Below are 25,501 nucleotides of genomic sequence, written 5' to 3'. Positions count from 1 at the left end.
CGCACAAAAAACGCATACAAACGCACAAAAACGCTGCGTTTTTTTCCTGCATGCGCATAAAAATGCTTGAAAAAAACGCAGCAGTTGTATGCTTTTGTATGCGTTTTTTCCAATGCGTTTTTTTGCGGGAAAAACGCGCTGCAAAAAAAAGCAAGTGTGAAACTAGCCTTAGTCCTGAAAACCAGAGAAGTTGGCAACTATCAGATTGCAGACCCCTGAACCTATCAACACAACTAGCAGTAGCCGTGGGGGGTTCCTACGATGACCTAGACCCCTCTATCACAGCCGGAGAGATACATAGGCCTAAAGAAGGAAAGGGGAAATCTAACTGCCCCAGAGCAGACCCCAAAGCAATAGGCAGCCCCCCACATATAATGACGGTGAAGCAAGATGAAAACACTTAGACAGACAGAAAGACAGGCTGAGCAAAGACGGGGTCAAAAAACTACCTAGATAGGAATGGATAGGAAGGCTGCTGTCTGCAATCTGCCAAAACCCTATCAGAGACAAAAGCCAACAAGCTGATATAAAAATGGCCCTGAAGCAACTAAGCTTCAAAAACTAAATCAGCGCTCAGGTACTTTCAGAAGACAGAGCTCAAGGAACACTGCACACTCCAGCAGGGAGTGGCAGAATCCAATAAGCAAGAAAAACAAAAACAAATCTTAAATGCAAAAAGGCAAAACAGAAAACTTAACTTTAGGAGAGCAGGAATCAGACTGGTGTCCAAGAGTCCACAGAGAAATCTCCCACAGGGCAGAAAGGGCGTAGGCTGCCTTAAATCCAGTCAGTGACTCCACTCAGCCAATCGTCTTCATTAGTCCCAGGTGTCTGATAATCAGGCTCACTACCTTCCTTCACTAGAATAGGGAGTTCACCAGGCCTCAGTGACGAAGGGGAAAATGAACTCACAACACTTATCACTAGACAGCATACATTAGCTACTGTCAAATATAGCTGATAAAAACTAGAATGCAGCCTAGCAAAAGCAGAAAAAAACTGTTTTAAGAGTTAAAGGGAATCCGTCAGTAGTTTTTGCCATGTACTCTGAGAGCAGCATAACTTAGGGTTAAAAAGACTGATTCCAGGGATGTACCATTTGTTGTAGTTTTCATAGAATAATTGTTTTATCTGGTGTAGAGGTAGCAGAGCTAAGACTCCTGGCTGGGTTTAACCCCGCCCACACACCTGACTGGCAGCTTCATGAGTACACTGTGCATTGTGGACAAACTGCCAATCAGTGGTGGAGGCGGGGTTACACAGATTAGCCTGACTGCTGCTCACATGAGCTGTAGTCCTGCAGTGATAATCTCCTACTGATAAAACAGTTTGAATTGATACCACAAAACACAACCTAATAAGTGACACATCCCTGGAATCAGGCTCTTATGCCTTATACTTTGTTACTCTCTTCTTAAACAGCAAATACCTGCTGACAGATTCCCTTTCACAAGGGACAGAAAAACGAGACTTCATTGGAATTGTGATGAAACACTATATAATTCTATATGAAAAAGATCTCTTGTGGTGGTAAAGGATTAAGCAGTAGCATGTGATGTAATCATCTCATGTATACCTCAGTCCATATGAAAGAGCATATATTTCTAGACAGCAGAGAAGATGAATATACAAAATATAAATATTAATACAGCCGCATTTTAGAAACTGAATACTATCTCATCAATACATAATGATCTGCTCCATTACAAGCCACAGGACGTAAAAGGTCATTTTCCAGAAGGTGATGTATAAGGCATTAAGGCATTATCTGAAAGGATACTATTCCTAAAACCACTTGTTATTGACTGCGAAACATACATAGAATAATGACTACATTTCCACCATGGAATAGGTAAAACAAACACCAAACATTTTTAGTTTTGTCACACTAACATGTACGGTACGGTCTCTCCAGTTATACCAGATTACTGTAATAATTTTGGAGGTTGATTTCTGGGACAACACTAGAGAACACGCTTACTTGACTTTTTGCAAATCCTTTTCCATTTTTTGGGGGAAGCTGTAATGCATATTTTCAGTGCATATATTATTATTATTGTTCATTTTTATAGCACCATTTATTCCATGGCGCTTTACATGTGAAAAAGGGGCATACAAAGCACAATAAACATGAGCAATAGAAGGGACACACAACTGCCGGAGGAGAGAGGAACCTGCCTGTGAGGGCACAGTCTACAGGGGAGGGGTGAGGATACAGTAGGAGAGAGCAGAGCTGGCGGTTCAGTAGACTGAGGATCACAGCATATAATAAATAAACTTTCCCATGAAGTTTTTTTATGGCCTCTTTCACACTTCAGTTTTTTGCATCAGTCATAATCCGCCAAAAGGACGGATGGCGGATCCGTTGTAGAACTGATGAGAAAGGATGCCACCCGTCTGTTTTTTTGATGGATCCGACAAATGAAGAATTTTAAAGGAATCGCAGCCTGGAAAAGGGGAGAGAGAGGGAGAGAGAGAGAGAGAGAGAGAGAATGAGAGACAGAGAGAGAGAGAGAGAGAGAATTTTTTTTTTTTTGTCCGGCACCCAGAAAGAATTTTGGGTTAAAACAGTGTCTGGAGGATCCGCCAGAGAAAAAAACGTTGCAAGCTCCGTTTTGAAATCTTTGAGGATGATGACGGACAGCAGCTTTTGGCGGATCCGCAAAAAAAACGGATGCAACGGACGGCAATCTGTCACAATCCACCAATAATGGAAGTCAATGGGGAAAAAAACGGATCCTCAACAAAAAATTGCGGATCCGCTTTTTTCAAAACCTGGCGGCTTGTGACTGATTGTAAAAAACTGAAGTGTGAAAGAGGCCTATTCAGATCGCTCTGTGTGAGCCGGAAGTTTCATTTACAATGCAATCCTATGGGGCCTCGTTTTGATGCTCACAAATAGTCAGTTCTCTGGGTCATAGCGAGAAAGTGAGACCCACTGACTCTGGAATTCAATGAAATCACTGAGAAGAGAAGAGAACACAGCTGGATACTGGAGAAGATTGTGGCAGATGAGTATATTGCAAGGCAAACTAAGAGGGCACCTCTTTGCCTCAACTTACAGTCCTTCCTATACCCATCATCTCATGCTTTCCTGTGATGATTTTCTCATTTCAGCTCTTTTGTGCTTATTTCCCCACTATGGTGTTTAATATCACAGTTGTTTTCTATGTACTTGTTGTTATCTCTGATATCTATTTTTTTATTATACCATGTATATTTTTTATTATATTGTGGCATTCTTACAGGATCAGATTTTTGTTAATTGCTTGATAGTTTGTACATTGTTTGGAACTGGCACTTAAAGGTCCTTTGGGTAAATACTTTATTTAATTTTAAAGGGTACTCTGTTATATTATGTTATTGTTAAAGGTACTCTGCTTTCGCAGAGGGGAGTGGGTTGTCATCTTGGAAGAAAACAGGGATAGTTTCCGGCACAACCAACTGAATAAAAATAGGACGACTAAGTTGAGGTTGAGGTTTTTAACTTTTATGGTCTTTTAACTCGATTCAATAAACTTAGTTTTTATCCAGTTGGTTGTACCGGAAACTATCCTGTTTTTTCTCTGTCGGCTGCAATCAACAGCAGGTACTGCACCCACTGATATCTAATCACAGCAATGAGTTCATCTATACTACCAGCATGAACAGCTCCTACCTCCCCATACTTCCTTCTTTGCTTAGGTTGTTATTTTGTTGAGGGCACATTGTACTAATTGTTGTCTATTTGCTTTTTAAAGGCCCCGTCACACTTAGCGATGCACCAGCGATCCCGACAACGATATGACGCGGTCAGGATCACTGGTGCATCGCTAAGTGGTCGCTAGAGAGCTGCCAAACAGGCAGATCTCACCAGCGACATAGCAGCGGTCGGCGGTCGTTACTTATCTGTCAGACGAGGCGATGAAGACTTCCTCCCGCCCGCGTCGACGCGTTGCTCGTCTCCACAGCAGGAAGCTGACGACGAGAAACGGCCCAGGACGTTCTCGCGCGATCAGCGATAATTAGCGGGGGAGCCGGTTGGAGGTAAGTATAACACATAGCAATATTGCTAGCAATATCGCTGCTGCGTCACAAAACCAGTGATGTTATAGCGATATTGCTAGCAATATCGCTTAGTGTGACGGGGCCTTAACTGTTGTTATCTTTGTCCTTTGGTACATTTGTATAACAAAATTACTTGTACTTACGGAGATCCCTTTTTCATGCTTCTTTTTGTTTTTGTCTTAAAAGGTGAGAATATTAACACACACACTACACTAAATACAGACATACACACACACACTCACACTACAGTAAATACATACACACACACTACACTAAATACAGACATACACACACACACACTCACACTACAGTAAATACATACACACACTACACTACACTAAATACAGACATACACAGATTCCATAAAAAAACTTCTTGGGAGGACTTCTTTAAAAACAAAATTAAATTTAAAAGTCATAAAAGTGATCTAATAGGTTACTATGGAATAATTGGTGTGTCTATCTATTCAATCAGTGCACAGGGTGAGGTTAAGCAGTGCCAACTTGGGAGTGGGTTACAACTTCACCAACCACTACAGTCTAATATTCAAGGGTCCAGGGCCCCTACATAAACTTTTTAATGCTTTACTGTAGAATTCAAATGCATATAACTGCATGGGAAAGATGGCTTTTGGCAGACAGATCTCAATAGCTTGTGATCTGCGAAAAATGGATGAAAAATTCACAAACTTTTCTGTCCATTTTATACAATGCAAAGCTTGGCGTAAATATACAATGCCAAACATCTCCCATCTGCTGAACCGACAAACACTAACTTGATTTACGGTTTGTTACAAATGAATTTTGCAACATATATTTATTTATATAAATCTTGCAGCTTTTTGCTTTTACTAGTGTTTTATATATTCCTTTCTTCGCATCAGTAGAAATAAAAATTATTTTTCAAGTTTTATTTGGATACTTAGACTCATGTTGCTGAACAAAGAAGCACCAGACATGCATAGAACAGTTTTACCAGTTTTTGCAACAGATATTTTTTAAAAAATAGAACATTAAAGTTAGGAATTGCAAAAAAATTTCTGAAACAAAAGGAATGAAGGAAAGTAGGAAGGGAGGAATTCCAATAGTCTCTGCACAGTATGATGTCGTAGGCACAGCTATGGATGTGTACAACCAGAAAGTTGTAAAGCGCTGAGATAACTTTTAGAAATAAGGAGCTTATTGACATAGTTGACCCAAGAAGTTAGCGAAATACTATTTACATTTTACTTTGCCATCATGGCCAACTACTATACAGTGGCTTGTGAAAGTATTCACTATCCTTGGCATTTTTTGTGTTTTGCTCCCTTGCAATCTCAAATTTCACTGTTTTTTTTGAAGGTTAGCCTCAGTTCATGTAAAGCACAAGCCGATATCTGTGAATATTTGGTTGTCTTTTTATTGTGAAGCAAACAACAAATAGGACAAAATGACTGAAAACTTCAGTGTGCATACCAATCCATCCCCCTAAAGTCAGTACTTTGTAGAGTCTGTTTTTGTGGCAATTATGCAGTAGCTGCAAGTAGCTTTGAATAAGTCGCTATGAGTTTTCCATGTCATGCCACAGGGATTTTTGCCCATTCCTCAAGGCAAAACTGCTCCAGATCCTTCAAGTTAGATGGTTCCTCTAGTGAACAGCAATTTTCAAGTCTGACCATAGATTTTCAATTGGATAAAGGTCTGGGCTTTGTCTAGGCCACTCCGAAACATTTGCATGTTACCCTTTAAACCACTCGAGTGTTGCTTTAGCAGTGTGATTTGGATGTTTATCTTGTTGGAAGGTGAAACTATGTCCCATTCTCAAATCACTGACAGACTGAAACAGGTTTTGCTCAAGAGTATTCCTGTACTTCGCACCATCCATCTTCCCCTTGAATCAGACTATTTTCCCTTTCGTGAAAAGCATCCACACTGCATGATGCTGCCACCACCATGTTTCACTGTGGGGATGGTGTTCTTGAGGTGATGAGCTGTGTAGGTTTGGCGACAGACATAGCGTTTACCTTGGTGGCCAAAAAGTTAAAATTTGGTTTAATCTAATCACAGCAACTTCTTCTATACATTTGGAGAGGCTCCCACATTTTTTTTGCAAACTCAAAGCAAGCTTTACAGTTTTTATGTGTAAGTAAAGGCTTTTCTCTGCCCACTTTTCCATAAAGGCCACCTCTTTGGAGTGCATGGCTTATTGTGGTTGTATGGAGAGATATACCAGTTTTTGTTTAGGAACTCTGCAGCTATAATGATAATAATAATTTTTATTTTTATAGCGCCAACAAATTCTGCAGCATTTAACAATTTTATGGGAGACTTGTACAGACAATAAAGACTGTACAGAATAACATAACTTAGATATCAAAAGAAGAGAGGGCAGTTCTCACAAGCCCACATTTTATGAGGAAATAGGTGAGGCATGAAAGGTAAATGGTAAAATGTGCTTATACAGTATTGTACAATACAGCCATAATATACTAAATAAGGTATGCACATAATACTACATGAACTGGTCGCCAGTTAGTATGTTAACAGTACAGACATAGGGGGCTATTAAGTGCATGGAGTGTGTGAACAGATGCTACCAGGGTCATGATTTTGATGAAAATTTTGTATGTCCCAAACGGGCATAGTTAGATAATGGAGGTGGGGCGATAAGCCAGTCTAAGGAAATGCGTTTTTAGGTCACGTTTAAAACTGGGTATTGGGAATTAATCTAATTGTCCTGGGTAGTGCATTCCAAAGAATTGGCACAGCACCTGAGAAGGATTATTGAGGATTTTCGTTTTAAGCCATTATCAGAACGCCGAGCATGGGTAGGGTGCTAGACTGAGATGATGGAGGTGAGAGTGATAAGTTTATATTGAACTCTGTATCGGATGGGCAACCAGTGCAATGATTGGCACAGAGTAGAGGCATCGGTGTAGCGGTTGAAAAGGAATATGATCCTGGCTGCTGCATCCAGGATGGATTGGAGAGAGGAGAGTTTAGTAAGAGGGAGACTGATTAGTAAAGAATTGCAATAGTCCAGACAAGAATGAATAAGAGCTACAGTAAGAGTTTTTTCCGAGTCAAAAGTAAGAAATGGCCTAATTCTAGAGATGTTTTTGAGGGGAAGGTGAATGAACAGGTGAGTGATTGGATTTGGAGAGTGAAGGAAAGATCTGAATCAAAGATGGCACCAAGACAGCAGGCATGTTGTTAGGGAGTAATGATGGAGCCACACACGGAAATGGCAATATTGTGCATAGGTAGGTTAGTGAAGGGAAGAAACACAAGGAGTTCAGTTTTTGACAGATTCAGTTTTAGATAGAGGGAGGACATAATGTTAGAGACAGCAGAAAGACAATCACTGGTATTTTGTACCTAGACAGTAAGAGGAAGGGAAGAGAAAGAGGAAGCAGAGCCATCAAAAGATACAGTGAAGGAGCGATCAGAGAAGTAGGAGGAGAACCAGGAGAGAACAGTGTCCTTCAGCCCAATATAGTGGAGCATAGTGAGGAGGAGCTGGTGATCCACAATGTCAAATGCTACAGAGAGATCCAGGAGAATCAGCATGGAACAGTAAACATTAGATTTAGCTGTTAGTAGATCATTAGAGACTTTAGTGAGGGCAGTTTCAGTAGAATGTAAAGAGTGGAGCTCCTTCAGGGTTAACTTTGGTCTCTTGGTGCCTCTCTGATTAATGCCCTCCTAGCTCAGAGTGATAGTTTTGGTGAGTGGTCCTCTCTTGGCAGGTTTGCTGTGGTACCATGTTCATTAAATTTGATAATAATGGATTTGATGGTGCTCTGGGGGATCATCAGAGATTGGGACTTTTTTTTATAACTCAACCCTGACTTGTATTTCTCAACAACGTTGTCCCTGACTTGTTTGGAGATCTCCTTGGTCTTCATGGTGTTGTTTGGTTAGTGGTATCACTTGCTTAATGCTGTTGCAGCCTCTGTAGCCTTTCAGAAAAGGTGTGTATATATTGACAGAGCATGTGACACTAGATTGCACACAGATGGACTTCCTTTCACTACGCATGTGACTTATGAAGGTAATTGCTTGCACCAGAAATATTTTAGGGACTTTACAGCAAAGAGGTGAATACATATACACATGCCAAATTTGAATTATTTGATCCCATTAATTTAATTTATGCCTATATTTTTCTCACTTCACTTCTCCAACTTAGACTATTTAGTGCTGCTGCATCACACACAAATCAGATTACAAAAATATTTAAAAACCGGTTGTAATGTAACAAAATAGGTAAAAAGCCTAGGGGTGTAAATACTTTCGCAAGACAGTGTATGTCATCAGAAGCCTGCACTGGCTCTGAGCCACAGGAGTAAATCAATATAATTCTGCATTGCTGCACACTGAGCTGGACTGCTGCGGCTCGACAAGATCATACTGCTGTGTTGAACATCCCCAAATTTTGTTGATCCTTCTCGTATTTTTTTTTTAATTTCTCCCTGTTAAACTTGTTTAGGACACATAGACTCTGTGGTTCAGTTACAATTTACAGATAACAAGAAGCAGATGGCAAATTTGAGGAATGGATGCTTACGTGACTTATCAATAGGTCAGCATATGGATGTGCCTCAGAATAGCTGCAATTCCCTTAATACTATTTCCGGGTATTTTTTAGCACACTGTCAGCACCACTGTATTAGTTCTCTTCAGAAGTGATTTAATGAGGCTCTTCCCTCAGAAGGTTGAGAAACTCTTACTGTGTTTTTCGATAACTATGCTGATAATTTAGCTGTTCCGGCAAAGATTCATCAATTACATTTTATTAAGTTTTATTTTCACTTTGGAAAACTTCTGTTCAGTGTCTGCTTACCCCAATGAGTGCTGCTATAGGGAAAATTAAGTATTTCCCTTATCCCTTGTTACAGTCATATGTTGAAGTTTGGGCACCCTATTAATGTTAACCTTTTTTCTTTATAACAATTTTGGTTTTTGCAACAGCTATTTCAGTTTCATATATCTAATAACTGATGGACTTAGTTATATTTCTGGATTCAAATGAGGTTTATTGTACTAACAGAAAATGTGCAATCTGCATTTAAACAAAATTTGACCGGTGCAAAAGTATGGGCACCCTTATCATTTTCTTGATTTGAACACTCCTAACTACTTTTTACTGACTTCCTGAAGCACTAAATTGGTTTTGTAACCTCATTGAGCTTTGAACTTCATAGCCAGGTGTATCAAATCATGAGAAAAGGTATTTAAGGTGGCCACTTGCAAGTAGTTCTCCTATTTGATTCTCCTATGAAGAGTGGCATCATGGCTCCTCAAAACAACTCTCAAATGATCTGAAAACAAAGATTATTCAACATAGCTTTTCAGGGGAAGGATACAAAAAGTTGTCTCAGAGATTTAACCTGTTAGTTTCCATTGTGAGGAACATAGTAAGGAAATGGAAGAACACAGGTACAGTTCTTGTTAAGCCCAGAAGTGGCAGGCCAAGAAAAATATCAGAAAGGCAGAGAAGAAGAATGGTGAGAACAGTCAAGGACAATCCACAGACCACCTCCAAAGACCTGCAGCATCATCTTGCTGCAGATGGTGTCACTCTGCATCGGTCAACAATACAGCGCACTTTGCACAAGGAGAAGCTGTATGGGAGAGTGATGCGAAAGAAGCCATTTCTGCAAGCACGCCACAAACAGAGTCGCCTGAGGTATGCAAAAGCACATTTGGACAAGCCAGTTACATTTTGGAAGAAGGTCCTGTGGACTGATGAAGCAAAGATTGAGTTGTTTGGTCATACAAAAAGGCGTTATGCATGGAGGCTAAAAAACACAGCATTCCAAGAAAAACACTTGCTACCCACAGTAAAATTTGGTGGAGGTTCCATCATGCTTTGGGGCTGTGTGGCCAATGCCGGCACCGGGAATCTTGTTAAAGTTGAGGGTCGCATGGATTCAACTCAGTATCAGCAGATTCTTGACAATAATGTGCAAGAATCAGTGACGAAGTTGAAGTTACGCAGGGGATGGATATTTCAGCAAGACAATGATCCAAAACACTGCTCCAAATCTACTCAGGCATTCATGCAGAACAATTACAATGTTCTGGAATGGCCATCCCTGTCAAAAGACCTGAATATCATTGAATATCTGTGGGATGATTTGAAGCGGGATGTCCATGCTCGGCGACCATCAAACTTAGCTGAACTGGAATTGTTTTGTAAACAGGAATGGTCACAAATACCTTCATCCAGGATCCAGGAACTCATTAATAGCTACAGGAAGCGACTAGAGGCTGTTATTTTTGCAAAAGGAGGATCTACGAAATATTAATGTCACTTTTATGTTGAGGTGCCTATACTTTTGCACCGGTCAAATTTTGCTTAAATGCAGATTGCACATTTTCTATTAGTACAATAAGCCTCATTTGAATCCAGAAATATAACTGAGTCCATCAGTTATTAGATATCTGAAACTGAAATAGCTGTTGCATAAACCAAAATTGTTATAAAGAAAAAAGGTTAACATTAATAGGGGTGCCCAAACTTTAACATATGACTGTATATGCATTTATGTGAACAATCATATTGGGTTTGCAGGTTTTGGTGTTTTTTTTTTCCTGTAAGACTAAAGATTGCAGCAGGGTGTGTTCTTTTAAATGCTCATTGCATCTCTTTGTAATTGTTACGTCACTCTCTGACCTTTACAAAGGTCAAGACTGACTTCCTGTTTGATTGTACCTGAAAAGGGATGGATCCTCCCTGAAACGCGTAGTCCAATAAAGTCCCATGTATACTGCTATCCTGGGCCAATCATTCACAGCAGGTTACAGACGCTACTGTGATTTTCTCTCTTCTCTGTCTTCTAAAACTTTTCCACAGTACTGTAGTTTTCATATAGTTCTACCATATAATGACAAAATTATACCACCATACTGACTCCAAATAATACCACCCATACATAGATCAAATAATCCCACCACAGTAACCATATAATCCTACCATCTCGTGACTTAAGAATACCACAATATTATAAGCAATTACAAGAGACATACCATCATTTAGTATACAACCTCAAGGTAGTCGTAGTGCTGCAGAGTCAGATTCCTGTTAAGGGTTCGATTCAACAAAGTTTTCATACCAGAATTCTGGTGTAAAGGATTTGAAAAGTTGGAAAATTTAGGCTCAACTTGCGCCTAAATCTTGTGACTGTTGGCGTGTTTTCACCAGTTTCTCCCAGTTCCAACAAAACTGGGGTGAGATTAGAGAGTGGCGATCTCCACTCATCAAGTTCATGACGAGAGGAGATGTTTGCTAAGCCACAAATATTACTCCAGCAGGGGCTGAAGCAGGATTTGTAACAAGGTGCACAGAGGTGTCCACTGCCCGTCCAATGCTCCAGATTCTTGAGCAAATACCTCTTCATAAATCATGAGCATCTCACTCCAGCATGCTCCCTCTTCAAGACCGATATGAATAAGAAATTATCCTGATAGTTTCTCTTGTTAATAACATATGACCATAAGTTTAAACTTATGACACAATGCAGGAAAATTAGTGGTAAAGGTCATGAAGGCGTTTTCTTGCACTAACTAGATAACAATGGGCTTTGCAGGTGTACTCCCCTGTCTGATCTGACATCAGGTGTGGAGGAGCCACTGCAAGTTGGGCAGTTCAGGTTCTGTGGTGAGTCCATCAATACAAATAGGACCCTGCACAATACTTGATGTTGACACGGGTTAGTTCTGCAACTGTTCTGCCTATTGTCCAGTAGTATCTTTACATGCAAGATATTGGATTATGCTGGAGAACATACCAAAGCAAACTCTTCAGTCTTCCTACTGCATGAACCTCACGTAGTGCATATTTCCCTCCAGTTATCTTAGTTGTCTTCTTCACTATGGGAATGTGTTCACTAATGTAAAAGTTTTTTCTTTTACCCATAGCAATGCTGGATTACCTATCCTTAGAACCATAAATATGGAGGAGCCATGTCACTTTCTATAACTCACTTCTGAATAGATAAGCCTCACTACCAGAACCTCGGTGCATGTACAGAAGGCCAGCTGCTATGTCCCGTTGAAGCGCAGTTGGTGTGAAACGGCCGTTGTCCACAGTTCACACATCTCTCCCGAGCCTATGCTTTCTATGTGAAAATAAACTCACTTCTTCAGAACGGTGAGTGCCATCCCTTTTGTTCTTTTTCATACAACGTAGCTATGCGTGTTTTTCTTTGGATTGAGCACCCATTCTGTGGGTAGCTGGCGTGCAGCCCAGGTGTGTGAGTTTGTACCGCACTATAGTACACATCAAGGTGGCAGCAGTGGTGCCGAATTTTCTTCTTTCTTCTTGGACATTTATGTTGGGAAAACTACTTTAACTTGATGTTATTGCATTTTGTTGAAAAAATAAAATAAAAATCTTTACTATTTTAAAGTACAATAAGAATCATGGGTCTAAAAGGGCTTTTTCTTGTATTTTTGGAGACCATCAGAATATGGAGTGTGTTTATATTAGTCAACTTTCCATTGTTTACCATGCTTTTGATGCTTTGTGAGTTCACTGGGTGATCTGCAGCCTGTTAATGGTAAATGCTCTTTAATAGGTCATGGAAAAATTGATTTGCAAATTAGCTCACCTTCAGAAAAAGATAGCTGTCTCTCTAGTGCCATGTATTTAAGGAAGCTACTCTACGAGTCAAGTTTGACACTTTAAAGAAGCTTGTATCATGACGTAGGGTGTAGGCAGGTATGAACTGGGGCTGAAATTCAGCCCTGGCATTTGAAATCACACAGGCCCATGCTGTCCCCGTCCCCAAGCACTAGATGGGATATATTACCCTGGATTGAAGAAAGCAAGATTTACTACAAGACCAATATTTCTAATGACACCTGTGGCCTGCTGGGGTAAGTGACTTTGTGCTCAGTCACAACTCTTAACAGTATGGGTGTCTTGAGAACACCGATTCTGCTAACAATGTAGCACACAAGGCAGCCTGTTGTGAGCTCATTTTCGGGTTTGCCTCTGGCTTCTGGTGAGGGTTATGGAGCAGGCTGTGCTGACAGAGGAGTAGTGAGTTCTCTATCTGGACTCTCTCTGTTGGTGAAGGGAGGTAATGAAGCTGATCTAAATGGCAGAGACCGGCCACCTGAGGAAGAGGACTGCGATTGGACATCAGGAGTTTCTGACTGGATTTAAACATAAGGATGAGTGACCTCATGGAGATCAACATCCAACACTGCGGAGACACCATCACATGTTTCTCAACGCAGTGATCTAGAGCAATGCCCCCATCCCTTATGGGAAATATGCAAAAGCATGTAAATCAACAGCCGCGGAGACACCATCACATGTTTCTCAACGCAAGCAATGACTAGCCAGGTCTTTCCCCGGGAAGGAACAACCACGGGAAGGGCAGTCTCCAATGAAGGAAACCACCTATGCCAAAACATGGTATCCATCCACAGACAGCTGTTTCGGGGTATTGCCCCTCATCAGTGTGGAGTAGGAAACTGGCTAGTAGGAGCAATGCCTAGTGAAAGGCTATGAACATAAGGATGAGTGACCTCATGGAGATCAACATCCAACACTGCGGAGACACCATCACATGTTTCTCAACGCAGTGATCTAGAGCAATGCCCCCATCCCTTATGGGAAATATGCAAAAGCATGTAAATCAACAGCCGCGGAGACACCATCACATGTTTCTCAACGCAAGCAATGACTAGCCAGGTCTTTCCCCGGGAAGGAACAACCACGGGAAGGGCAGTCTCCAATGAAGGAAACCACCTATGCCAAAACATGGTATCCATCCACAGACAGCTGTTTCGGGGTATAGCCCCTCATCAGTGTGGAGTAGGAAACTGGCTAGTAGGAGCAATGCCTAGTGAAAGGCTATGAACATAAGGATGAGTGACCTCATGGAGATCAACATCCAACACTGCGGAGACACCATCACATGTTTCTCAACGCAGTGATCTAGAGCAATGCCCCCATCCCTTATGGGAAATATGCAAAAGCATGTAAATCAACAGCCGCGGAGACACCATCACATGTTTCTCAACGCAAGCAATGACTAGCCAGGTCTTTCCCCGGGAAGGAACAACCACGGGAAGGGCAGTCTCCAATGAAGGAAACCACCTATGCCAAAACATGGCATCCATCCACAGACAGCTGTTTCGGGGTATTGCCCCTCATCAGTGTGGAGTAGGAAACTGGCTAGTAGGAGCAATGCCTAGTGAAAGGCTATGAACATAAGGATGAGTGACCTCATTGAGATCAACATCCAACACTGCGGAGACACCATCACATGTTTCTCAACGCAGTGATCTAGAGCAATGCCCCCATCCCTTATGGGAAATATGCAAAAGCATGTAAATCAACAGCCGCGGAGACACCATCACATGTTTCTCAACGCAAGCAATGACTAGCCAGGTCTTTCCCCGGGAAGGAACAACCACGGGAAGGGCAGTCTCCAATGAAGGAAACCACCTATGCCAAAACATGGTATCCATCCACAGACAGCTGTTTCGGGGTATTGCCCCTCATCAGTGTGGAGTAGGAAACTGGCTAGTAGGAGCAATGCCTAGTGAAAGGCTATGAACATAAGGATGAGTGACCTCATGGAGATCAACATCCAACACTGCGGAGACACCATCACATGTTTCTCAACGCAGTGATCTAGAGCAATGCCCCCATCCCTTATGGGAAATATGCAAAAGCATGTAAATCAACAGCCGCGGAGACACCATCACATGTTTCTCAACGCAAGCAATGACTAGCCAGGTCTTTCCCCGGGAAGGAACAACCACGGGAAGGGCAGTCTCCAATGAAGGAAACCACCTATGCCAAAACAGCTGTCTGTGGATGGATACCATGTTTTGGCATAGGTGGTTTCCTTCATTGGAGACTGCCCTTCCCGTGGTTGTTCCTTCCCGGGGAAAGACCTGGCTAGTCATTGCTTGCGTTGAGAAACATGTGATGGTGTCTCCGCGGCTGTTGATTTACATGCTTTTGCATATTTCCCATAAGGGATGGGGGCATTGCTCTAGATCACTGCGTTGAGAAACATGTGATGGTGTCTCCGCAGTGTTGGATGTTGATCTCCATGAGGTCACTCATCCTTATGTTCATAGCCTTTCACTAGGCATTGCTCCTACTAGCCAGTTTCCTACTCCACACTGATGAGGGGCAATACCCCGAAACAGCTGTCTGTGGATGGATACCATGTTTTGGCATAGGTGGTTTCCTTCATTGGAGACTGCCCTTCCCGTGGTTGTTCCTTCCCGGGGAAAGACCTGGCTAGTCATTGCTTGCGTTGAGAAACATGTGATGGTGTCTCCGCGGCTGTTGATTTACATGCTTTTGCATATTTCCCATAAGGGATGGGGGCATTGCTCTAGATCACTGCGTTGAGAAACATGTGATGGTGTCTCCGCAGTGTTGGATGTTGATCTCTATGAGGTCACTCATCCTTATGTTCATAGCCTTTCACTAGGCATTGCTCCTACTAGCCAGTTTCCTACTCCACACTGATGAGGGGCTATACCCCGAAACAGCTGTCTGTGGATGGATACCATGTTTTGGCATAGGTGGTTTCCTTCATTGGAGACTGCCCTTCCCGTGGTTGTTCCTTCCCGGGGAAAGACCTGGCTAGTCATTGCTTGCGTTGAGAAACATGTGATGGTGTCTCCGCGGCTGTTGATTTATCTGACTGGATTTAAGGCAGCCGACTCCCTAGTTTCTTGCTGGTGATTTTTCCTGACTGTGGCTCCTGGTTTCCAGTTTGGTTCCTGCCTTCCTAAAGCTAAGTTTTCTCTGCTATTGTTCATATGAGTTTTTGTCTGGTTTACTTAGTTTTTGTGTTCAGCCTGCCCTGGCTGGGACTGGGCTGAATCCCCATTTTGTCTCTGATCAGTTGATCTCTTTTGCTCTGTCTTCAGAATATACCTGAGTGCTGATATAGTGATTTGAAGTCTAGCGACTTCAGGGCCTTTTTCAATCAGACGTGTTGGACATTCATTTTGGCAGGGTTTTTTGCGTGATTGCAGACAGCAGCTTTTCTTTCCTGTCCTTTCTAGTTAGCGAGGGCCCCATCGTTTGCTCAGTCTATCTTTCTACCTGTATCTGTGTTTTCATCTTGTTTCACTGACAATACATGTTGGAGGCTGTCTATTGCTTTGGGGTCTGCTCTGGGGCAGTTTAGATTTTTCCTTTCTTTCTTTAGGCTTATTTAGTTCTCCGGCCGAGACAAGGTGTCTAAGACCACCGTAGACACGCTCCACGGCTACTGCTAGTTGTTGTGGATAGGATCAGGGGTCTGCAATCCGCTAGTTACCAACTTCTCTGGTTTTCTGGGCTTAGCTTGCTTTTTGTTTTTTTCCTCCTCGGTGACTCATTCATAACAGCAGCCCATGACCAGACAGGCCCTTCTGGTATTTGCCTGAATTGCCAGATGGCCAGTCTGGTCCTGGGTGTAGGCTATCCCATAGTTTCATCTTTCTTTTGGAGAAGACTCTAGTTTGGTTTGCATCCATAGACATGTTGCAAGACTTGTGAAAGGTTTAGACGTTTCCTTATTGGGTAGTTCCCACCATAGGTGGCATTGGAATTACATTTTTTTTCCATCTTTTATTGTGCATATCAATAAATATGTAAATTTGAACTATTAATGTTGTAGAAGACAAGTTAATGATTGGATGATTTTTATGTCACTACAGATCTATTTCTTTAGAACCCGAAGACATCGTGTTGTAATAGTGAATGTAGCAATAGTAAATGTTACTAGGAATGATTATTACTTGCAGAAATTTCTATACTGAAACTATTCGGAAGATGTAGGTTTGATGGGTTTCAGGGAAAGTGGGACATTAACTTAGCATTTTATGCGGCTCAAATAAACAATGTAATTTCCAAATGAGGAGCCACGGGAAGCATAAAATCCATTACATTTAAATTCTAATTTGGGAGAACTTCAGAAGTACAGAATCAGGAATAGAGATGTCAGACACTCATCTACTATTTAACACGACAGGAGGTTGATTGTGTTGTCTCGACAGCTGCCATTCAGTATTCATGCAGTTGTTTCTTACTTGTCAAGACTAGCCCACCATTAACCTGTCACTTTCCACGACTGAGCGACCAGAAGATGCAGCTTGCAATGACAGAGCCTGTGAATCTCTGCATAAATATAGGTTTGCGACCACATGAACATCTGCAATGAGCATGCAAATATATCTATATATATAAAACTGAATGTATGTGTGTATCACCAACCAATCACAAAGCATCTTTCATTTCACCAGAGCTGTTCAAAAGAAGCTGAGCTGTGATTGGTTGCTATGAGCAACAGTTTTCCTTGCAACCAATCACTAAGCATCTCTCATTTCACCAGAGCTGGTTAAAAGAAGCTGAGCTGTGATTGGTTGCAATGAGCAAGTTTTCCCACTTGACAACACCTCAGCAGACACTGACATGGTGGGAGAAATCTAGCATCCCTGGGAACATAAGCTCCCAGCCATTGTCTGCCCCCTAAAAAGGAGCAGAGAGCACATGACAGAAATGAATCCCCCCTTCCGTGCCCATATACACATCACACATCCTCCATCCTATAGGCACATCTTCCCTCCTAAAGGGATCATTGGTGTTGTGAGTTCATTTTCCCCTTCGTCACTGAGGTCTGGTGAACTCCCTATTCTGGTAAAGGAAGGTAATGAGCCTGATTATCAGGCACCTGAGCCTAATGAGGATGACTGGCTGAGTGGAGTCACGGACTGGATATAAGGCTGCCGACGCCCTTCTGCCCTGCGGGTGATTTCTCTGTGGACTTCTAGGACACCAGTCTGATTCCTGCTCCTCTAAAGCTAAGTTTTTTGCTTTGCCTGTTAGCATTTGTTTTTGTTTTCCTTGCTTTTCTGGATTCTGCCATTCCCTGCTGGGGTGAGCTGAATCTCCTTTTGCCTGTTGCTCTGTCTTCAGAATATTCCTGAGTACTGACATAGCTTTTTTGAAGCCTAGCGTCTTCAGGGCCTTTTTCACTGTCAGTCTGTTGGCTCTTACTTTCATAGGGTTTTTGATGGATGGCAGACAGCAGCCTTCCTGTCCTTTTCTATCTAGTTAGCTTGTGCCCCGTCTTTGCTCAGTCTATCTTTCTGTCTGTGTTAGTGTTTTCATCTTGCTTCACCGTCATTATATGTTGGGGGCTGCCTATTGCTTTGGGGTCTGCTCTGGGGCAGTTTAGATTTCCCCTTTCTTTCTTTAGGCCTATTTAATTCTCCGGCTGTGAACGAGGGGTCTAGGGCATCGTAGGAACCCCCCACGGCTACTGCTAGTTGTGTTGATAGGTTCAGGGGTCTGCAATCCGATAGCTGCCAACTTCTCTGGTTTTCTGGACTTAGCTAGCATTTCTGTTTTTGCCTCCTATGGTGACTCAATCATAACAGAATCACCCACCCTACCGCAGATCCTAGGGTACTCAATAGCAGGAAAGAATTGTGCTTAAAAAAAAAAAAAAATAAGTGTGTGTATATTCTTTCCTCTATATCTCTGAGGCCGTAGGGGGAATTTTTTTTCTCTCAATGGAGATAAAGCAATTGTCTGATCGTGTGGAGCAGCTCGCTGCGGAAGTGCGGGGAATTTCCGCCTACCTTGCTCATTCGCATGCTGTTGAACCAAAGATCCCTACACCTGATGTATTTTTTGGGGATCGATCTAAATTTTTGAGTTTCAAAAATAATTGTAAATTATTTTTTGCCTTGAAGCCTAACTCGTCAGGGAGCTCCACGCAGCAGGTTAAAATTGTCATCTCTTTGCTGCGTGGCGATCCCCAGGATTGGGCGTTTTCTTTGAAACCAGATGATCCTATTCTGACTAATGTGAACGCATTCTTTCAAGCTTTGGGGTTGTTGTATGACGAACCTAATGCTATTGATCAGGCTGAAAAGACCCTGTTGGCATTGAACCAGGGTCGAGAGTCTCTGCAGAGTTGTACTGTCAAAAGTTCCGAAAGTGGGCTGTCCTTACTACCTGGAATGATAATGCCTTGGCTGCTCTCTTTCGGAAGGGTTTGTCAGAAGCTGTAAAAGATACTATGGTGGGATTTCCTGTTCCCTCTGGTCTGGACGATTCTATGTCATTAGCCATTCAGGTTGATCGGCGTTTACGTGAACGCAGGATTGCACGAGAGGTGTTGCCACCGGTTGAACAGACGTCTGAACCTATGCAATGTGATAGAGTTTTGTCTAAGGCGCAACGTCAGGAGTTCAGAAGGCGTAATAAGCTGTGTTTTTTCTGTGGAGATGCCTCGCATATTATTTCTGTTTGTCCTAAACGAGAGAAACGCTTTGCACACACGTTTTCTGTTGGTGGGGTTCAACCTAAGTTTCTTCTGGCAATTACTCTGATCTGCTCCCTGTCCACATTTTCCGCCAAGGCTTTTGTGGATTCGGGAGCAGCACTAAACCTAATGGATTTGTATTTTGCTAAACGTTGTGGATTTCCGATGACACCTCTGCAGACGCCTATCCCTTTGAGGGGGATTGATGCTACTCCTTTGGCTAAAAATAGACCTCAGTTTTGGACCCAGGTGGTCATGCGGGTCGCCCCAGACCATCAAGAAAATTGCAGGTTTTTGGTGTTGCATGGTCTGCATGATGCCGTTGTTCTGGGGTTTCCCTGGTTGCAAATTCATAATCCAGTTTTGGATTGGAAATCTGTGTCTGTGGTGAGTTGGGGTTGTCGGTGTGCCTTTTTTCCACCTCTCCTCAGTCGCATGATGTTCCTGACTATTTGGCGGACTTTTATGATGTATTTAGTGAGAATGAGTCTGCGTCCTTGCCTCCTCATAGGAGTTATGACTGTGCAATTGAACTAAGCCCGGGGTGTAAATTTCACAAGGGTCGGCTCTTCAATTTATCTGTACCCGAGCACGAGGCTATGCGGTCCTATATTAAGGAGGTGTTGGAGAAGGGTCATATTAGACCATCCTCTTCACCCTTAGGTGCTGGGTTTTTTTTTGTGGCCAAAAAGGATGGTTCTTTAAGGCCTTGTATTGATTATCGTGCCCTCAATAAAATTACTATTAAATATCAGTATCCGTTACCCCTGATTTCGGATCTATTCTCTAGAGTTAGAGGTGCTTGCTGGTTTACCAAGCTTGACCTCAGGGGGGCGTATAATCTTATCCGCATCAAGCAGGGGGATGAATGGAAGACGGCGTTTAATACTCCTGAGGGACATTTTGAGTACCTGGTGATGCCTTTTGGGCTCACTAATGCCCCTTCTGTCTTCCAGTGCTTCATGAACGATATTTTCCGAGACTTTGTCGATAAATTTTTGATTATCTATCTGGATGATATTTTGATCTTCTCCAAGGATTGGGATTCTCATGTGGAACATATTCGGACTGTGTTCCGGATCTTGAGGGAGAATTCCCTGTATGTCAAAGGATCGAAATGCCTTTTTGGAGTACAGAGGATTTCATTTTTGGGATTTATTTTGTCTCCGTCAACTATTGAAATGGACCCGGCCAAGGTGCAGGCCATTTATGATTGGGTTCAGCCCACTTCTTTGAAGGCCCTCCAGAAGTTTTTGGGTTTTGCTAATTTTTATCGGAAATTTATAGCAAAATTTTCTAGTATTGCCAAGCCATTGACTGATCTGACTAAGAAGGGTGCTGATGTGTTGAATTGGTCTCTGGAGGCTGTTGCTTCCTTTCAGGAGCTGAAGCGAAGATTTACCTCCGCCCCGGTTTTGCGGCAACCTGATGTCTCACTCCCGTTCCAGGTAGAGGTGGATGCTTCTGAGATTGGTGCAGGAGCTGTTTTGTCCCAAAAGGATCTTGTAACATCTAAAATGAATCCCTGTGCTTTCTTTTCCCGAAAGTTCTCTCCATCTGAACGTAACTATGATGTGGGGAATCGGGAACTGTTGGCCATGAAATGGGCATTTGAGGAGTGGAGACATTGGTTGGAGGGAGCTAAACATCAAGTTGTGGTCCTCACTGACCACAAGAATTTGATTTACCTATAGTCGGCTAAACGCTTGAACCCTAGACAGGCTAGGTGGGCCTTGTTTTTTACACGTTTTGATTTTGTGGTCTTTTTTCTTCCTGGAACTAAGAATGTCAAGGCAGACGCCCTCTCTAGGAGTTTCTTTGCTGATTCTCCTGTGGTGACCAAGCCTGCTACCATCTTAGGCGAAGGGGTAGTTCTTTCTGCCATCTCGCCCGATTTGAGACTTGCTCTGCAAGAGTTCCAGGAGGACAAACCTGAGCGTTGTCCCAGTGGAAAGTGGTATGTTCCTGACCAGTGGAAGAAGAGAGTGATGTCTGAAGTTCATTGCTCTACATTGGCTGGTCATCCAGGTATTTTTGGTACTAGAGATCTGGTGAGTCGCTCTTTTTGGTGGCCCACCTTGTCTCATGATGTCAGGAATTTTGTGCAGTCCTGTGGGACTTGCTCCCGGTCTAAATCTTGTTCTCGCTCTAGTGGGTTGTTGATGCCTTTGCCGGTCCCCAGGAGGCCATGGACCCATATTTCAATGGATTTCATCTCTGATATGCCGGTCTCTCAAAGAATGACTGTTATTTGGGTGATTTGTGATAGGTTCTCTAAGATGGTTCATCTTGTACCACTCCCTAAGTTGCCATCTTCCTCTGAGTTGGTGCCCCTGTTTTTGCAACAGATGGTTCGCTTACACGGGATTCCTGAGAACATTGTATCTGACAGAGGAGTTCAGTTTGTGTCTAGATTTTGGAGGACTTTCTGTTCCAAGCTGGGAATTCAGTTGTCCTTCTCCTCTGCTTTTCACCCTCAGACCAATGGGCAGACAGAGAGAACAAACCAGACCTTGGAGTCGTATTTGAGATGTTTTATTTCCGCTGATCAGGATGATTGGGTTTCATTTTTGCCCTTGGCCGAATTTGCTTTAAATAATAGAGCTAGTTCTGCCACTTTGATGTCACCTTTTTTTTGTAACTTTGGGTTTCATCCTCGATTTTCTTCAGGGCAGGTGGAGCCTTCTGCCTGCCCAGGTGTTGACACTGTGGTGGAGAGAATGCATCAGATCTGGGACCAAGTGGTGGATAAGTTATCTCTCTCCCAGGAAAAGGCCCAGCGGTTTTCCAATCGACATAGGACCATTGGTCCCCAGTTTAAGATTGGTGATATGGTGTGGTTATCATCAAAAAATATTGCTATGAAGGTGGCTTCTCCTAAGTTTAAGCCTAGATTTATTGGACCTTACAAGATTTTGGAGATTATTAATCCGGTCTCTTTTCATTTGGCTCTTCCTGTCACATTTAAAATCCATAATGTGTTCCATAAGTCCTTGTTGAAGAGGTTTGTTGAACCAGTTGTTCCTGGGGTGGCACCTCCAGACCCTGTATTGGTTGAAGGTAACATGGAATATGAGGTAGAGAAAATACTGGATTCCCGTTTGGCTAGACGGAGACTCCAGTATTTGGTTAAGTGGAAGGGTTATGGTCAGGAGTATAATTCCTGGGTCTCTGCCTCTGATATTCATGCCAAAAGATTGTTGCGTGCCTTTCATCGGGCTCACCCTGATCGCCCTGGTGGCGTGGTTGAGGGTTCGGTGACCCCTACTGTTGTGAGTTCATTTTCCCCTTCGTCACTGAGGTCTGGTGAACTCACTATTCTGGTAAAGGAAGGTAATGAGCCTGATTATCAGGCACCTGAGCCTAATGAGGATGACTGGCTGAGTGGAGTCACGGACTGGATATAAGGCTGCCGACGCCCTTCTGCCCTGCAGGTGATTTCTCTGTGGACTTCTAGGACACCAGTCTGATTCCTGCTCCTCTAAAGCTAAGTTTTTTGCTTTGCCTGTTAGCATTTGTTTTTGTTTTCCTTGCTTTTCTGGATTCTGCCATTCCCTGCTGGGGTGAGCTGAATCTCCTTTTGCCTGTTGCTCTGTCTTCAGAATATTCCTGAGTACTGACATAGCTTTTTTGAAGCCTAGCGTCTTCAGGGCCTTTTTCACTGTCAGTCTGTTGGCTCTTACTTTCATAGGGTTTTTGATGGATGGCAGACAGCAGCCTTCCTGTCCTTTTCTACCTAGTTAGCTTGTGCCCCGTCTTTGCTCAGTCTATCTTTCCAGCGCTTTGGTTTTGACCCCAGGCCTCTCTTAAAGGGATCCCCAGTATGGAAGTTAAGATATGGGATATTAGGGGTAGTATTCCGGTGGCTCTGGCTGATGGGATGATGTGGAATATTAGGGGTAGTAGTCCGGTGGCTCTGGCTGACGGGATGATGTGGGATGTTAGGGTTAGTAGCCCGGCGGCTGTGATGGGATGATGTGGGATATTAGTGGTAGTTGTCCGGTGGCTCTGACTGACGGGATGATATGAGATATTATGGGTAGTAGTCCGGTAGCTCTGGCTGACGGGATGATGTGGGATATTATATACAATGAATGTGGCTATGCGGAGTGGGTGGGGCTCTACACTCAGCTTTATATAGATAGATATAATCATTATAATTTGTTATAACTAACCGTAGTTAGTTACTATGCCCGGGCAGCGCCGGGCTCTTCATCTAGTCTAATATATAAAGCTCAAATGTGTGTATGTATGTACGGGATTGGCATCCGCACCGTCGCAGCTACAGCTACAAAATTTGGCACAGTCACACGTCTGCACCCCGAGAGTGTCCTAAGCTATGTTGTGAGGCGAAATTTTAACCCCACGCGTTCCAATTCACCAATTTTACCCCTATCTACATAATGGGGAAAAAGTGTGTATCAAGCCCCGCCCCTCATTATGATGTCATAATGGTTGCCATGGCGACGTTGATGTCATCATAGCTTGCAAGCCCCGCCTCATTATGATGTCATAATGGTTGACTATGGGATGAAGGATGTGTGATGGGTATATGGGCATTGGACTATGGGATGGAGAATATGTATGACGGGTATATGGGCATGGGACTATGAGATGAAGGATGTGTGATGAGTATATGGGTACTCGACTATGGGATGGCGAATATGTATGATGGGTATATGGGCATGGGACTATGGGATGGAGAATATGTATGATGGGTATATGGGCATGGGACCATGGGATGGAGGATGTGTGATGGGTATATGGGCACTTGACTATGGGATGGAGGATATGCATGATGGGTATATGGGCACGGGCCTATGGGATGGTGGATATGTATGATGGGTATATGGGCACGGGACTATGGGATGGAGGATAATTATAATTTGTTATAACTAACCACAGTTAGTTACTATGCCCGGGCAGCGCCGGGCTCTTCAGCTAGTTTTCTAATGAAAGACATACTTCTCCCGAACAGGCAGGAGACTTGTTATGGAGCACCAATAAAATTATGGAAAGCAATGAGTAACCTAAATTGTGTCACGATCTATGCTGGATTGTGACAGATAAAAGCACTTGTAACCTTTTTTTTCCTTTAAGCTGGTTGCTTAAAGTTAGTTTTGCCCCCGGTGGCCATTAGGGTCATTACACAGTGGTGTTTTTTGTTCAAGTTTGCCCCCGGTGGTGGTTAGCGGTATTACACGGGAATCACTAGCAGGTATTTTGCTCTGGCTTTCCTATAAAGTAGTGTCAGGTGTGTTCACTCATTGTTGGTGATATTGGTCATTTCTAACCATCCTTGGGGAAGGAAGGAGCTAGAGAGGAGTTCCTTGCAGCTTATTCAGAGTCCTGGTGGGGAAGGAGCTACAGGGTGGAGTTCCTTGCAGCTCTGACAAAGCTTGGTGAAGTAGCAGCTATTCAAGAGGAAAGCTGTACTGAGGTGCTGGAATCTGTTGCTGGGAGCAATAGCAACAGAGCAAAGCTAAGTGGTGTTACCCCTGTTTGTAACTTTCCTTTTGTGTGTTTCAGTGCAGTGGTGGGATTATTTTCTGCACCGTCCATTTCACTAGAAAGGGATAGGTGCAGGGCAAGCTAGGGTTTTTAGGTATCCTGCTCGGGGCCAGGTGCGGAACCTGTATAGGGACTGTCAGAAGTGTAGAGACACAGACTCAGGGGAGTGCAGGAGGTCTCCACGTCCCCATTCCATATCGCAGGGCCCTCCATTGTATCGGTTTCCCTGGTGTTCCCCTTAATTCTGTATATTCACCCTGCTGGAGGCGGTGTATCCAGATACACGTGTAATATTGAAATTCGCCTGCTGTAGGCGGTGTATCCGGCTGCACGTTACTTTGTTTAAATTCGCCCTGCTGGAGGCGGTGTATCCAGGGTCACGTGTGTCATAGAAATTCGCCCTGCTGGAGGCGGTGTGTCCAGTAACACGTGACCATCACATTATCACCAACCATACATTTGTTCTGCTGAGCCATGGACCCAAGGCAGACCTTTGCCCAAATGCTGCAGATCTTTACTGATGAGATTAGGGGGCTGCGCGGTGAGTTGGTGCAGCAGCTGCAGCTGTTGGTGGGCTTTGGAGGTTTGGTTCAGGCACAGGCTCAGCCAGAACCCAGGATATCCCTCCCTGACAGGTTTTCCGGAGGGAGA

At 43.2% G+C, this 25,501-nt stretch overlaps 1 protein-coding gene across 6 annotated transcripts in view; it reads right to left on the bottom strand.

The window, feature by feature from the left end:
• The window catches only part of PEX5L (peroxisomal biogenesis factor 5 like), a 509,080-nt gene that overhangs the window by 98,499 nt on the left and 385,080 nt on the right, over positions 1-25,501 (bottom strand). The gene's annotated exons all lie outside the window — the stretch shown is intronic.

The sequence above is a fragment of the Dendrobates tinctorius genome, unplaced genomic scaffold (assembly GCF_039654945.1).
Source record: "Dendrobates tinctorius isolate UK_male_01 unplaced genomic scaffold, ASM3965494v1 ptg000060l, whole genome shotgun sequence".
Classification (NCBI taxonomy): Eukaryota; Metazoa; Chordata; class Amphibia; order Anura; family Dendrobatidae; genus Dendrobates; species Dendrobates tinctorius.
This window is presented reverse-complemented; position numbering and strand designations above follow the sequence as displayed.